At 40.3% G+C, this 16,869-nt stretch overlaps 1 protein-coding gene across 3 annotated transcripts in view; it reads right to left on the bottom strand.

Moving 5' to 3' along the window:
* The window catches only part of LOC126194643 (ankyrin repeat and IBR domain-containing protein 1-like), a 601,659-nt gene that overhangs the window by 1,140 nt on the left and 583,650 nt on the right, over positions 1-16,869 (bottom strand). The window lies entirely within an intron of this gene.

The raw sequence follows: 16,869 nt of genomic DNA on the forward strand, positions 1-16,869 counted from the left end.
TCATTAATTACTATTTCTTGGAAGCAGTCATTTGAAAATGGACCAGTTGTTAAAATTGTCACTAAGGATCTATTATAACAACATTCATCTACATCCACATGATCTAGATCTACACGATTAATCTGCGATTCACAGTTAGGTGCCTGGGAGAGGGTTCACTGAATCATCTTCAAGATATTTCTCTACCATTCCACCAAAATATTTTCACACTCTCAGGAGAATGTTGGTGACTGAAATCCCACAACGAGATCCTGCTGCAATGAAAAACACCTTTTTGAATGATTCACATATCATATCTGTAGCAGCTGCTCCCCTGTTTCACAATTACACAAAACAACCAGCTGTTTTTTGAAATTTTTTGATGTCCTCTGTCAATCCTACATAATGGAGATCCCACACTGCACAGCAGTACTCCAGAAGAGGATGGGCAAGCATAGTGTAAGCAGTCTTTTTTAGACATAAAGCTCTGAAGAAATCAAAAACTGCACAACAGAATATCAGCAAAACTCAAATCAATTTGGAAGGATGTGCAATTGTTTCATGTTTTGTGCTGCAAATACATTACCATTTTTCTCATTTCTCTATGGTTACTTACAACAATAATCCCTATTAGCTATGCATAACTGATGCACTGTCTACCAAATCTAGGGAAGAAGCATCGTGGCTGACATTGTCCCTAAAATTAATATTAGTTGTCAGTGTAAATGACAAGCTCTGCATAACAGAAAAAAGGACTTATATTTCAAAATGGGCCACAGAACATCATAGGTAAAAATGAGGAGAAATATATTAATTCACTGGACAATTAAGCCCCACAAACCACAGTTACTTAGCTGGTTAATCAATTATTAGTCCTCTCCCTTAGCTGACTGGTCAGCGTGTCTGACCGCCATGCAGTGGGACTGGGTTCGATTCCTAGCTGACTGAGATTTTCTCTGCTCAGAGGCTGGGTGTAGTGTTGTCCTCATCATCAATTTGTCATCATTTGCCTAATGTGGTGTCAACTCAAAAGACTCACTAGTCGGAAGCATCAATGCTATACAATCATTTCATTTTATGTCATTTCAGTCAATCATTTGCATGCTCCACGCATAATTCATAATTTTGTGGCTATTCACTAAGATGCAGAAAGTGTCAGTTGTTAGTCTACCGAAGTAGATACACCTTCCCAGTGAAAAATATGGCAACATGATTGTGTCAAAATAACACACACACACACACACACACACACACACACACACACACACACACACACACACACACTTGCAAACACAGCTTACACACATTTGACCACAGTCTCTGGCAGCTGGAGCCAGGACTGTGAGCAGCAGGGCATTATGGGAGAGGTAACCATGTGGGGTAAGGATAGGCTGGGGCAGGGAAGGGGAGAGATGACAGGGTTTACATTCTCCACCAGGGTTTCAACTACCTCTTACTGTGCCCTGAAATGAAAAATGTCCTACCTACTACCCTTCCCACTCCTCCCACAGTGGTATTCCACTGCCCACCGAACCTACACAACATCCTCGTCAATCCCTGCATAACCCCTGCTCCCAACCCTAGCTTCATGGCTTTTATCCCTGAATTGAGCTACATACAAGACCTGTCCCATACATCCTCCCACCACCACCTGCTCCAGTCCTGTCACAAACATCACTTATCTCATCAAAGGCAGGGCTACCAGTCAAACCAGTCATGAGATCTACAAGCTAAGCTGCCACTACTGTGCTGCATCCTGTGCAGGCACGACAACCAACAGGCTGTTAGCCGGCACGGTAGCTCAGCGTGTTTGGTCAGAGGGCTACGTGCCCTCTGTAATAAAAAAACTGAGTTAATCGATCATCAATGAACTAAAACAATACGACTTCCGCCCCGAGCAGATGCAATGAACAAAAGCGAACAAAATGAGTTTTTTTTTAAAAAAAAAAAAAAAACCTGTCTGCCCACACGAATGGCCACTGACAAACTATGGTCAAGAAACAACTCAACCACCCTGTTGCTGAGCATGCCACCCAACACGATGTCCTTCATTACAAAGACTGCTTCACACCCTCCCTGCAATATATCCAATGTTCCCGTAAACCTCCTCACCTCAATCTTTGTTAATCAGTGTCCTTACCCATCTACCCCCTTCCCTGTTCCCATTCCAGCACTACACAGTCCTCTTTCCCACCAATGTACCCATCTTTTTACTTCTCTCCTTTTGCAGTAACCCCCCTCCTCCCCTCGCCCCTTTGTCTAAACTCCCGACTGCACGTAGCTGCCCCATTCTCCACCTTGTCCCTGCACACTTCCAGCAGCACTTTGCCATCCCCCTGCTATCCTTCCTCTCCCTGACCCAGCCTCTCCCCAGCCTCTCCTTACCCCCACCTGGTTGCCTCCCCCATAATGCCCTGCTGCTCCCAGTCTGGCTCCAGCTGCCAAAGAATGTGGTCATGTGTGTGTAAGTTGTGTTTGCATGAGTGTGTTCGTGTGTATATTTTTTTCTATTCTTGACAAAGGCCTTGTTGGCTGAAAGCTAACTTTCTGACAGTCTTTTTGGTGTTCCTCTCTGTGACTCAGGTTTTCATTATATGGTGAATATCAACCATTCTTTTATTGTATTGTAACTGTTCAAAGATTTTCATGGCTGAAAACACACCTTTCTGGGCCACACTAAGAATGAGTTTTTGATAGTATAAGTTATTCTAGTATTACATTTATAAATCTTGCTTTTGGTTCCAAACTGAGATTGACTGTTGACAACAAAGTGCATAAGGGAGTAAAGGGGCTGTGGAGATGTTGTCAGTATGCCCAACTGATTGAATAGCCATCTAAAAAAGGTTCTAGAGTGGAACCACATGTTATCCTTATTACATTCTTCTGTGGAATGAGCACTTTCTATCTTAATGAAGAATTGCAGCATAACATATTACCATACAACATTGGCAAGAATGGAGTAAGAATGGAAAAATTAAATCAATTTTTTTGCCATTATCATGTCCAAAGTCTGCTTTTATCTGTCGTTCAAAAGTTTTAGAGTTTAGATGTTTCTATACATTGAAGAACCAAAGAAACTGGTACAGGCATATTCAGGTACAGAGATAAGTAAACAGGCAGAATACGGCACTGTGGTCGACAATGCCTATATAAGACAACAAATGTCTGGTGCAGTTGTTAGATTGGTTACTACTGCTACAATGGCAGATTATCAAGATTTAAGTGAGTTTAAACATGGTGCTACAGCTGGTGCCCGAGCAATGGGACACATCATCTCCCAGGTACATATGAAGTGATGATTTTTATGTACAACCATTTCATGAGTGTACCGTGAATATCAGGAATCCGGTAAAACATCAAATCTCCAGCATCGCTGTGGCTGGAAAAAGATCCTGGAAGAATGGGACCAACGACAGCTGAAGACAATTGTTCAACATGACAGAAGTGCAATCCTTCCACAAATTGCTGCAGATTTCAATGCTGGGCCATCAGCAAGTATCAGCATGTGAACCATTCAATGAAACATCATTGACATGGGCTTTCGGAGCCAAACGCCCACTTGTGTACCCTTGGTGACTGCATGGTACAAAGTTTTATGCCTTGCCTGGGCCTGTCAACACCTACATTGGACTGCTGATGACTGGAAACATGTTGCCTGGTCGGACGAGTCTTGTCTCAGATGGTATCGAGTGGGTAGACGTGTACGGGTACGGAGACAACCTCATGGACCCTGCATGTCAGCAGGGCACTGTTCAAGCTAGTGGAGGCTCTGTAATGGGTGTGGGTCATATGCATCTAAATATGACTCTGACAGGTGACACAAGCATAAGCTTTCTGTATGATCACCTGCATTCATTCATGTCCATTGTGCATTCCGACAAACTCAGGCAATTCCAGCAGGACAATGTGACACCCCACACATCCAGAATTGCCACAGAGTGCCTCTAGGAACACTCTTCTGAGTTTAAACAAACTTCCCAGACACAAACATTATAGAGTGTATCTGGGATGTCTTGCGTTGTACTGTTCAGAAGAGATCTCCACCCCCTCGTACTCTTATGGATTTATAGACAGCTCTGCAGGATTCATGGTGTCAATTCCCTCCAGCCTTACTTCAGACATTAGTCAAGACAATACCATGTCATGTTGCGCACTTCTGTGTGCTCATGGGGGTCCTACACTATATTAGGCAGGTGTACCAGTTTCTTTGGCTCTTCAGTGTAGATCTACAACACCTGATTTCCAATTCATATTCTTATCATATGAATACCAAGGAATCTTGAGTATTCTCTTTTATTTATTGATTTTTCCTCATCCATTATTTCTAAAGTTGTGGTCAGGCCTTGTGCAGTAAAGATCAATATCAGCTTTGTAGAATTTGATTTCATATTTCCAACTGTATGGAAAGGATACAATCTTACGTAGTGGTGGCACTAAGTCACAGACAGACACAATGAAAAAGAATGCTACAAATTTTTAACTTTCTTACATGTTCACACATCAACAACTCGCACACATATGCCTACTGTCTCCTGGTACTGAGGGCTGACTGAGCTTTAATATTTCTAGTATTCTTCTCCATTTTGCCTGTCTGTGACTTAACACTTCTTTGTGATGAGTACCTGTCTATCCTTTCCTTATTGTTGTTATTCCATCCTGGACTTTCTACTACTTGATTTCACTTCTTCAAGCAGCCTTCACAACTTCAGCTATATTCCTCAGATGGTAGGAACAGATTTTGCATTTGGCTGCAGTTCTTTTATCACTGAATATATTTTACTAGACAATGAAGGCTTTGACAAATCACAGCTGAGAAATTAAATAGATACTCACTGTGGTCTTCTTGCAATGACACTGAATTTAAAGATGGTGATTAGTGAACTAAAGATTCATTTAACAACAATTACCTAGCTTGAAATTGAGAAACATCTTGTTCCATAAAACAGCTGTTCATATAGCTTACTGCTATGTGATTCACTGGCTTGGTGAGTCAGATACTACATTGTAAATCAGTCTATTGAATCCAATAGTGGCAAGCCCCTTTGGAAAAGTGTTTGACTTGCACATTTGATACAGTTGTGTCTCATTTTAGCAGCAATGGAGTCATTTTCAAATCGGATCATTTGTGAAAAAAACTAGAGATAAGTGCTTGGCCAGTGATAATGTTGAGTTGATTGTGATGGGATTTTTTTTTAAAAAGAGAAGGATATCTGTGCAAAAAAATCTTGACTTTTTCCCGTTTTTAACAACAGAAAATTAGTGCCTATTGCCAGTAATTCTACAATTCTAGATTACATCTTCTACTGAAATGTGCTTGACAGTGTTATCATTAAACATGAGGAAAGTATTTTTTTTTCCATTTCCTTAACAGTACATAAAACAGGCCCAGCGATAAACACATTAACCGAAAGGAATAAAAAGCATTCATTATTGATCAAATATTACTATGAGTCACTGAACGCATCATATCCCTCTCCAATACATTGTATAAAACTTATATAAGCAACGGACATTACATGTACAATACGGTGTTTATAAAATAATTTGTGGTAATGAATTCCACCAATTCTTAAAAACCAGCAAGTGAAAAGTCATCAAAAAAATGAAATCGGTATTGGCATACAAGGGAACTGAGCTATTTTCTTAGATGCTATGACCACAAAGTATACATCAAAACACACGATTTTGAGAGATCTTTCCTTTTTGCTCACCCAGGAATATGGTGAATTAAGCCAAAAAATGGTGAAGTATGGTGAAAGGTGTCAGGTGTGGGGTACCGGTATGTGTTTTTCTTTTCTCAATGAGAGAAACAGATATGTGAAAAAATGAGTTTCCCCAGCTGACTTTACAAGTTTATTAGAAGTCGGCTCAGTGAATTTCTGTACACTGTTTAAAATTTAAGTTTAAAAGAAAGCTCAGGTGCTACAGTTTCACTTCATGCCTTCCATCCCTGCTGCCTATCTTTATGATCTATGTTTGTGGTGCAAAGTATATATGTGTATAGTGTATGTGGTTGTTGCAGCCGTATCATGTCCGATTTTAAGAAGAAAGTCTTTAAAATGTACTGTCACAAAACCCTTGTTATATTTCCATGTGACATCCTTCCCATAATACGCAATCTGCACGAAAAGTATATTTTTGGCATTTTACAAAATGCTTTCACACCTACCTGCACTCCTGTAATTGAAGGACCCTTCCCCCTCTCCACACATCAAGAAGCTGAGCTCATTTTTATGTACATTAGTGTGGTGTGGTGGCTGCGCTGGCTGTTGGGTGATATAACAAGTCGCCTGCTAATAAGACCTCACTAGCCGGAAATGGCTGACATTTCCTTGATTCTGACCAAGTATATTTTTCAAGACTAAGTGTTAGATTTAAAAGATTGGCTCTTGATGTTATTGCTGAATACAGTACATCGGAAATACATACAAAAAGATGAAACTGAATTATAAGTGACACAACAAAATGTGGCAGCTGGGCCACTTTGTCATGTATTGGCTTCATCTGGAAAACTTCACATCAACTGTCCTGTTTTTCCATTGCTGCCACAAGCTAACAGTAGCTGTATGATGAAGCTAAATGTTACATGTTGTGTTGGTAATGTCAATCATGGATTACATCAGCATTTCCTCTCTCATGTCTACCCTCTACTCAATGGCCTAAAATATTCCTTTAACTTCATCACCATCAGTGGTGTGAACTGTCTGTCTCTTGTGCCACTTATAACTCTTTCAGTCACATCAAATGTCAATAGGAACAAAACGGAATGAACTCAAGTGAGCCATTTACATCTACATCTATACTCCGCGAGCCACCTTACGGTGTGTGGCGGAGGGTACTTATTGTACCACTATCTGATCCCCCCTTCCCTGTTCCATTCACGAATTGTGCGTGGGAAGAACGACTGCTTGTAAGTCTCCGTATTTGCTCTAATTTCTCGGATCTTTTCGTTGTGATCATTACGTGAGATATATGTGGGCGGTAGTAATATGTTGCCCATCTCTTCCCGGAATGTGCTCTCTCGTAATTTCGATAATAAACCTCTCCGTATTGCGTAACGCCTTTCTTGAAGTGTCCGCCACTGGAGCTTGTTCAGCATCTCCGTAACGCTCTCGCGCTGACTAAATGTCCCCATGACGAATCGCGCTGCTTTTCGCTGGATCATGTCTATCTCTTCTATTAATCCAACCTGGTAAGGGTCCCATACTGATGAGCAATACTCAAGAATCGGACGAACAAGCGTTTTGTAAGCTACTTCTTTCGTCGATGAGTCACATTTTCTTAGAATTCTTCCTATGAATCTCAACCTGGCGCCTGCTTTTCCCACTATTTGTTTTATGTGATCATTCCACTTCAGATCGCTCCGGATAGTAACTCCTAAGTATTTTACGGTCGTTACCGCTTCCAATGATTTACCACCTATGGCATAATCGTACTGGAATGGATTTCTGCCCCTATGTATGCGCATTATATTACATTTATCTACGTTTAGGGAAAGCTGCCAGCTGTCGCACCATTCATTAATCCTCTGCAGGTCTTCCTGGAGTACGTACGAGTCTTCTGATGTTGCTACTTTCTTGTAGACAACCGTGTCATCTGCAAATAGCCTCACGGAGCTACCGATGTTGTCAACTAAGTCATTTATGTATATTGTAAACAATAAAGGTCCTATCACGCTTCCTTGCGGTACTCCCGAAATTACCTCTACATCTGCAGATTTTGAACCGTTAAGAATGACATGTTGTGTTCTTTCTTCTAGGAAATCCTGAATCCAATCACAAACCTGGTCCGATATTCCGTAAGCACGTATTTTTTTCACTAAACGTAAGTGCGGAACCGTATCAAATGCCTTCCTGAAGTCCAGGAATACGGCATCAATCTGCTCGCCAGTGTCTACGGCACTGTGAATTTCTTGGGCAAATAGGGCGAGCTGGGTTTCACATGATCTCTGTTTGCGGAATCCATGTTGGTTATGATGAAGGAGATTTGTATTATCTAAGAACGTCATAATACGAGAACACAAAACATGTTCCATTATTCTACAACAGATTGACGTAAGTGAAATAGGCCTATAATTATTCGCATCTGATTTATGACCCTTCTTGAAAATGGGAACGACCTGTGCTTTCTTCCAGTCGCTAGGTACTTTACGTTCTTCCAGAGATCTACGATAAATTGCTGATAGAAAGGGGGCAAGTTCTTTAGCATAATCACTGTAGAATCTTAAGGGTATCTCGTCTGGTCCGGATGCTTTTCCGCTACTAAGTGATAGCAGTTGTTTTTCAATTCCGATATCGTTTATTTCAATATTTTCCATTTTGGCGTCCGTGCGACGGCTGAAGTCAGGGACCGTGTTACGATTTTCCGCAGTGAAACAGTTTCGGAACACTGAATTCAGTATTTCTGCCTTTCTTCGGTCGTCCTCTGTTTCGGTGCCATCGTGGGGATTTAGATCCGCTTACCGATTTTACATATGACCAAAACTTTTTAGGGTTCTTGTTTAGATTGTTTGCCAATGTTTTATGTTCGAATTCGTTGAATGCTTCTCTCATTGCTCTCTTTACGCTCTTTTTCGCTTCGTTCAGCTTTTCCTTATCAGCTATGATTCGACTACTCTTAAACCTATGGTGAAGCTTTCTTTGTTTCCGTAGTACCTTTCGTACATGATTGTTATACCACGGTGGATATTTCCCCTCGCTTTGGACCTTAGTCGGTACGAACTTATCTAAGGCGTACTGGACGATGTTTCTGAATTTTTTCCATTTTTGTTCCACATCCTCTTCCTCAGAAATGAACGTTTGATGGTGGTCACTCAGATATTCTGCGATTTGTGCCCTATCACTCTTGTTAAGCAAATAGATTTTCCTTCCTTTCTTGGCATTTCTTATTACACTTGTAGTCATTGATGCAACCACTGACTTATGATCACTGATACCCTCTTCTACATTCACGGAGTCGAAAAGTTCCGGTCTATTTGTTGCTATGAGGTCTAAAACGTTAGCTTCACGAGTTGGTTCTCTAACTATCTGCTCGAAGTAATTCTCGGACAAGGCAGTCAGGATAATGTCACAAGAGTCTCTGTCCCTGGCTCCAGTTCTGATTGTGTGACTATCCCATTCTATACCTGGTAGATTGAAGTCTCCCCCTATTACAATAGTATGATCACGAAACTTCTTCACGACGTTCTGCAGGTTCTCTCTGAGGCGCTCAACTACTACGGTTGCTGATGCAGGTGGCCTATAGAAGCATCCGACTATCATATCTGACCCACCTTTGATACTTAACTTAACCCAGATTATTTCACATTCGCATTCGCTAATAACTTCACTGGATATTATTGAATTCTTTACTGCTATAAATACTCCTCCACCATTGGCGTTTATCCTATCCTTGCGGTATATATTCCATTCTGTGTCTAGGATTTCGTTACTGTTCACTTCCGGTTTTAACCAACTTTCCGTTCCTAATACTATATGCGCACTATTTCCTTCAATAAGAGATACTAATTCAGGAACCTTGCCCTGGATACTCCTGCAGTTTACCAATATTACGTTAACTTTTCCTGTTTTTGGTCTCTGAGGACGGACGTTCTTTATCAACGATGATAATGTTCTCTCTGGTAAGCCGTCAGGTATTTTATCGTTTCGCCCAAGGGGGGGTCCCTCTAACCTAAAAAACCCCCGTGTGCACGCCACACGTACTCTGCTACCCTAGTAGCTGCTTCCGGTGTGTAGTGCACGCCTGACCTGTCTAGGGGGGCCCTACAGTTCTCCACCCAATAACGGAGGTCGATGAATTTGCAACCATTATAGTCGCAGAGTCGTCTGAGCCTCTGGTTTAGACCCTCCACACGGCTCCAAACCAGAGGACCGCGATCGACTCTGGGCACTATGCTGCAGATATTAAGCTCAGCTTGCACTCCGCGTGCGATGCTGGTTGTCTTCACCAAATCAGCCAGCCGCCGGAAGGAACCAAGGATGGCCTCAGAACCCAAGCGGCAGGCGTCATTCGTTCCGACATGTGCTACTATCTGCAGCCGGTCACACCCAGTGCGTTCAATAGCTGCCGGAAGGGCCTCCTCCACATTACGGACGAAACCCCCCGGCAAGCACACCGAGTGCACACTGGCATTCTTCCCCGACCTACCCGCTATTTTCCTGAGGGGCTCCATAACCCGCCTAACGTTGGAGCTCCCTATAACTAATAGGCCCGCCCTCTGTGACTGTCGGGACCTTGCCGGAGAATCGGCCACTGGCCCAACAGGCGAGGCATCCTGTGGTGGCTCGGAAACGATGTCATCACCACTAGGAAGCACCCCGTACCTGTTGGAAAGGGGTAAGGCAGCCGCCACGCGGCCAGATCCCACCTTCGCCTTTCGGCCAGGCACGCGCGAGCCCACCACTGTCCGCCATTCACCCTGGAGTGATGTCTGACCGGTAAGATGCTCACTGCCGGAAGACGCAGCGACATCAGGGGTTCCATGTGATTCCAAGGCCACCGAAGTAGGCATAGGTCTCACCACAGTTGCCCCAACGCCACTACGAGCCGACGCCTGCGCCTCGAGCTCGATGAGCCTAACAGACAAAGCCTCCACCTGTTCCCGAAGAGTGGCCAATTCTCCTTGCGTCCGCTCACAACAACCACAGTCCCTACACATGACTATGTTTACCCTACTCTATACGGTGACAAATTCCCAAGATAATCTTGAGTAAGAACGTAGAATTGATGTAGACCTTACTTGGAAGAAACGTAAAATGGGGAATTTTTAGCATTCATCTTATGGTTTTTTTCACAGTGGTGATGAATTTATGGAGTAGGATCATGAAAAACATAAATTCAGTTAATGTAAAACTGAATTTCCATTGTAATAATTTCCTGTGAGGGTTTATGTAATAACTAAATTTAATCAAGGAAAATGGAAAGAGACATACTTCAGTGATGAATGACAGGATAACAAAAGGTGCTTTCATTAAGGTGGTCTTTGATTTGTGTGTGTGTGTAGGAGGGGGGAGGGGGAGGAGGGGCAGTTAGTTCTAAATTTTTAGACACATGGCAGAGGATCTTAAACTGAATATTTTGAATGAGTAATACATCTGAATCACATGTTTGTGAACTGCTTATGTATCTGTGTTGATGTTAGTAGATTAGTTTTCAAAAACAGTACAGTATAACCTGTGATGTTGCCATCATGGACTACACTAATGTATATAGTTTTGAATGTAATAACATGTACTTAATGATGGTGCTGCAGGATGTTTTGCCCAGAAAGTCAAATGAATATACAGGATATTTCTTTTCAGTGACAGTAATTTTAGTAAATGTTTTAATATTTTTAGGGAGGTGTAATGATTAAGCTCTTAGCAATAAACAGCCAAAATATTTTAATACTGTGTACGCTGTTCTCTGACAGTATTGTTAAAAGAGTGCCATATAAAGCTCAATTGCAAGAAAATATTCTTTTATTCTGATATCGATACAATCACAAGAACATCTTTCAATGTTACTGGTTTCAACCTCACAGTGATTATCTTCACACTTCACAAGAAAGGAGAACAATGTAAAGTTAGAATGCAGTCTGCCAACTCTTCAACTATACAACACAATAAATCCAAAACACTGTCACTCTTAACTACACACACAATATATTGTTACACATAAGTTTTTTCATCATAAGAGGTCCTCTTCTTCTGGGGCCTTTCTATACTTCCCCAACACATCCCTATTTCCTCCCTGAGGAGACAACTAATAATTTTGAAAGCTAGGGATGGTTTTTCACTTTTAAATGTGTGTATTAGCAATGCTGGAATTTTGCCTCTTGCAGGTCAGTACTGGGCTGCCTTTTAATACCTCGGTAATTTTATAATATGAGGCTTTGTACGATTATCAGTCAGCTGTTTTATTAGAACCAGTGTAAACCTGCCCATTATTCTCTTGGTTGTAACTGGTATGGATATGTTTGGGCTTTCTATCAGTATACTTGTGTCATCAGCAAACATAGCAATTTTGTAAGAGTCTGACATTGTACTGAATAAATCTCTATATATAAAAGGTAATGATCTGACTGATTGACTCATCGTCACCCACACCAAACTGCTATGGGTAGAAATTTGAAATTTGGAGAAAGTGTGGAGCTTATACTCTAGGTGTCTTTTAAGAAAGCATTTTTCAAAATTCCATCACTAAGGGGGTGAAATACAGTATGAAGTTTTTTTTAAAAAAAAACATGTTGCTGTTATGCCAATTTTGAAGGTAGACCTACGAAAACTGGTATTTGGTTTCTTGGTCAGAAATAAAGAAATACGTTTCAGCATTTTTGGAAATTTAAACCTATGGGGGTGAAATAGTAGGTGAAAGCATTTTTAAAAAGTATATTATTATTAAAGAACTACTAAAGGATTTTTAAAGCTACATTATCAACATTGGTATCTGACTTTTTGGTTACAAACTAAAAAAAGTACGTGTTCCAGTGTTTCTGAAAATTGCACTCCTAAGCAGGAGAAATGGGGAATGAGAGTCTTTGTGAAAATATATTATAAAAGCATTTTTAAAGCTAAATTTATGAAATTTTAAATTTGGCTTCTCAATTAGAAATAAAAAATATGTTTCATTGTTTTTGGAAATGCAGTCCTTATGGTGCTGAAATGGGGTCAGTGACATTCACTTACTCATCATCACCCAGCCCAAACTGGTAAGTATAAAAACTTGAAGTTTTAGAGAGGGTGTGGATCTTATACTGCAGGCATCATTTAAGAAGGGACAACCCAAAATTGTACTCCTCAGGGGGCGAAATAGGCGATGAAAGGCTTTTTGAAAGTATGTCACAATTAAGGGAATTTTGAAGCTAAAACTATGAAAACTGGTATTTGGTTTCTCTATTCAGAACTAAAGAAATACTTGTTCCAGCATTTTTAGAAATTTGACCATATGGGGGTTGAAATAGTGGGTGAAAGCTTTTTTTTAAAAATATTACATTATTAAAGAACTACTAAAGGAGTTTTAAAGTATGTTTCTGAATGCTGGTATCTGACTTCTCAGTTACAAATAAAGAAAATATATGTTTCAGTGTTTTTGGAAAGTGAACCTCCAGGGGATGAAATAGGAGATGAGACGTTTTATGAAAATATTTTACTGTGAAAACATTTTTAAAGTTAAATCTGTGAAAATTTAGATTTGGCTTCCCAGTTAGAAATAAAAAGATAGTGTTTCACTGTTTTTGGGAGTTCAATCCCTATGGGGGTGAAACGAAAATTTGTAAATGTTAGGAATAAAACATACATACATCACTGTTCGGGAAATTTCAACCCCTAAGGTGGTGAAATAGGGCATGAAATGTTTTATGAAAATATTTCATTGCAAAAGCATTTTAAAAGTTAAATCTTTGTGAATTGGTGTTTGGTGTCTCGGTTAGAGATAAAAAATACATGTTTCAGTGTTTTTGGAAATTCAACCCTTAAGGGGGTGAAATCGGGTCAGACTGATTCACTGACTCATCATCACCCAGCCCCGACTTCTAAGGATAGAAAGTTGAAGTTTGGAGAGGGTCTTATGATGGTGGTCTGAAAAGTTCTCATAATCAGCACAAGAGATCAGTGCTAGCACAAGTTGTTCACGTAATATTCATTGGACTGTTGCCTGTAAACACATGCCACATCAGTGTTCTTGGAAGAGAGCTGTGGCGGTGATGTGGTTTGAATTTAAATTTGGTAGGGAGATCTTAGATGATGATCTGTGCAGTTGTTGGCCAAGATGTGTCACTACTCCAGAAATCATTGTAAAAGTGCACAAAATGGTCATGGAAGATCGCCAACTGAAAGTGTGTGAAATTACTCATGCTTGACAGGTGTCATCTGAAAGGTTGTATCACATTTTAACTGAAGAATTAGAAATGAAAAAATTATCTGCAAGAAGGGTGCCGCAACTCTTGATGTGCCCGCAAAAATATGCCATCGCCATGGCAAAATTACATGAATTAAGGTATGAATTGTTGCCACACCCACCTTATTCACCTGATGTGGCTCCATCAGACTTCCATCTTTTCCCAAAACAGAAAATTTTTCTCGGTGGACAAAGATTCACTTCAAACAAAGGATTGATAGCCTGAGTCGACAACTATTTTGCAGGCCTGGAGAAAACCCGTTTTCAAGATGGGATCAAGTCATTGGAACATCTTTGGACCAAGTGCATTAATCTAGAAGGACACGCTTTGAACCAAAGCTAACATAATCCCAACACTTAATGCTGCTTCTCCCAGTTCATTCCACCATCCAACCTTGATCCTCTCCCCCACCCCTGCCCCCTGGTCACCTTCCAGGAATTGCTTACCTCCAAACTGGCCTCTCCATCCTTCCCCAAGTCACGTACCAAAAAGATCAACCTTTAGCAGAAGGTAGCCTTACACAGCCTCAAAACAAGTCCTCAGTACACCAATCTTCTTCCTGTTTCCAAATATCAAGAAACCCATCAATCTGTGATACACTATTGTAGCTGGTTATAGAGTCTCCACTGAAAGAATTTCGACCCTCACTGATGTCACTTTCCTGTACACCAGCATCCCTCATCCCACATTCTTGCTGCTATTGAACACTACCTCTCCCAATAACTCTGAGACTCCAGACCCACTATCTCATTCCTTATACACCTCACTAACTTTATCCTAACACACAACAACTTCTCCTTTGAAGAAAAGGTATACACAAAATCTACGACACAGCCAGGGGCACCCTCTGGCACCTTCCTACACAAACTTGTTTATGCGCCATCTAGAAGAAACCTTCGTAGCCTCCTAAAACCCCCAGCCCTTGGTATGGTTCAGATTCATTAATGATATCTTCATGATCTGCACTCAAGGTCAACACACCCTCTCCTCAGTCAAATCACGTCAAGATGTTCTCTATGATGGCTCCATCCATTCCTCTATCCACATTAAACCCACCAACTACCAACAGTACCTGCATTTTGACAGATTATCAGAGAGTTGTTCTGACTGATTATTTCAAAGTTTCTTTGAAGCTGGAGTATTCTTCACATTCAGTGTGTTATTACATAAAATAACTTAGGAAAGAGATTTAAAATATTATTTTACTTTGCAAAGTAAATATGTTTGTTTAATAAAAACTCTGGAAAAAATCCAGGAATTTTTTGTTGTTTTAGTTTTCAATTAAGTTTTTGTAATTTTGACTGGTAAGAACTCCGGTAAGAACTGATACTCTAACAAAGAATTTTACTTTATCCAGCTACTGCACAATGATACTGCAGCGATGCAGCAATAAACCATAAATAAGGCGTGGGTGGGGGTGGGGGGGGCAACAAAGTAAAATTTATGTTGCAAAGGAAATACCTAATAACAAAACACAAGTGTCTGCCAACAGCAAAATGTGTCAAAGGCTTTAGGATGAAGCCTATGCAATACTTCATGACAGCAAACTTCTTCCGATTAGCATGATGTCAAAACGTTTTACATTAGGTTCGTTTGAGCAGTTGCCAATGGGCTCATGCACATGTGCAGTTGAGTCACTTATGAGCAGTACCTGCTCCTGCTTATGGCTACTTTAAGTGTGGCTGTTAGCTGTATCGGCAAAAGCAACGAGCAGCTAGAAGCTACCACAAATAATTTTTCTGGTGTGCCAAAGTTGCCAGCTTCATGCCTGCATAGAGCAGTCTGAGTTGTAGTGGGGAGGGGGATGGTCTTCATGTGAGCCATGTCTAGGTTTAGTGATTTTGCTGTTTCCTCTTCATTTACAGCTCTCACATCGCACGAAAATTGAAAACAAGACAGATTTCTATGGCTGGTAGCTAGCAAGTGAATTAAAATACATTCACACAATTATGGAAGGCTAAAATATGTTATTAGTTTCAGTTTTCTGAATTTAATTTTATTTCCAGGTTTTGCCAGTCAAGCATTAATTGCCTTGCATAACAATGAAGATATTTTTGTTGATTTTCTAAAGACTTATTTTTTTTTAATTAATTTTTTCCACAGAGGGAGCAAATTTATTAGAAAAAAAGTGTTTTATTCCACACTATTGGCTAGTGCCAACTGTTTGCTGAATTACAAGTACCCATTTTCATCTTCTGGCACTTATGGCATTATGCCATAGTGGTACTCTAAGAAACTTTGCAGCCCGAAAACTGCATTCAAAAGCTTAATATCAGGTTGGGGCCTATTTCTTTGAGACTCTGGACATATGAATTTTCACTTTCTGCCAAATTATGCATTTTAGTGTGGTTTACGTAATTCCGATGCTCTTAGAGTATGCTCTGATGTCCTGTTTCATTTATAACATAATGTAATATCTCTTAATGCTATATAGATGCGAACATGTGAGTTTTCTATGTCATCATAGCTGCTCATGCACAGTAACACCATTTTCTGGCACTCTCTGACAACCATTGAAATGAATTCTACCAAGTGATGAGAAAATATTGTAAATGGTGGTTTAAAATCATTACTTTCAAAGTAAATTTCATTTTATGCCAAATGAATTATGTTAGATATGCAAATGTGCTTTGAATTTCTTAAATCACAGAGCATTTGATTCTCATTTAAAGCTTAACAGTTTGAGGGCCAGCCACTTAGAAGAATTTCAAGCCAAGAAGACCAGACATTTATGTCATTATTTATAATTTTAGTGGCACATTTATGTGATGTATATTAAATTGTAACACACACAAAGAAGACCGATACTATCTGTGAAAGATTAGCTTTTCTTGTAGCTACATCATGTATATTAATTTAAACCATTAACTTTTCCTATTTGTATGTTCGCACTATGGAACAGTGATGTTGCTATTGGCTAACTACATCATATGTAATATGCTCTAAAAATCTGCTATCGTCAGCTGGTGAGATCACATTATAAGAGCAATGATTGGCATACTAAAGCACTTCAC

The sequence above is a fragment of the Schistocerca nitens genome, chromosome 7 (genome assembly GCF_023898315.1).
Source record: "Schistocerca nitens isolate TAMUIC-IGC-003100 chromosome 7, iqSchNite1.1, whole genome shotgun sequence".
Lineage (NCBI taxonomy): Eukaryota > Metazoa > Arthropoda > Insecta > Orthoptera > Acrididae > Schistocerca > Schistocerca nitens.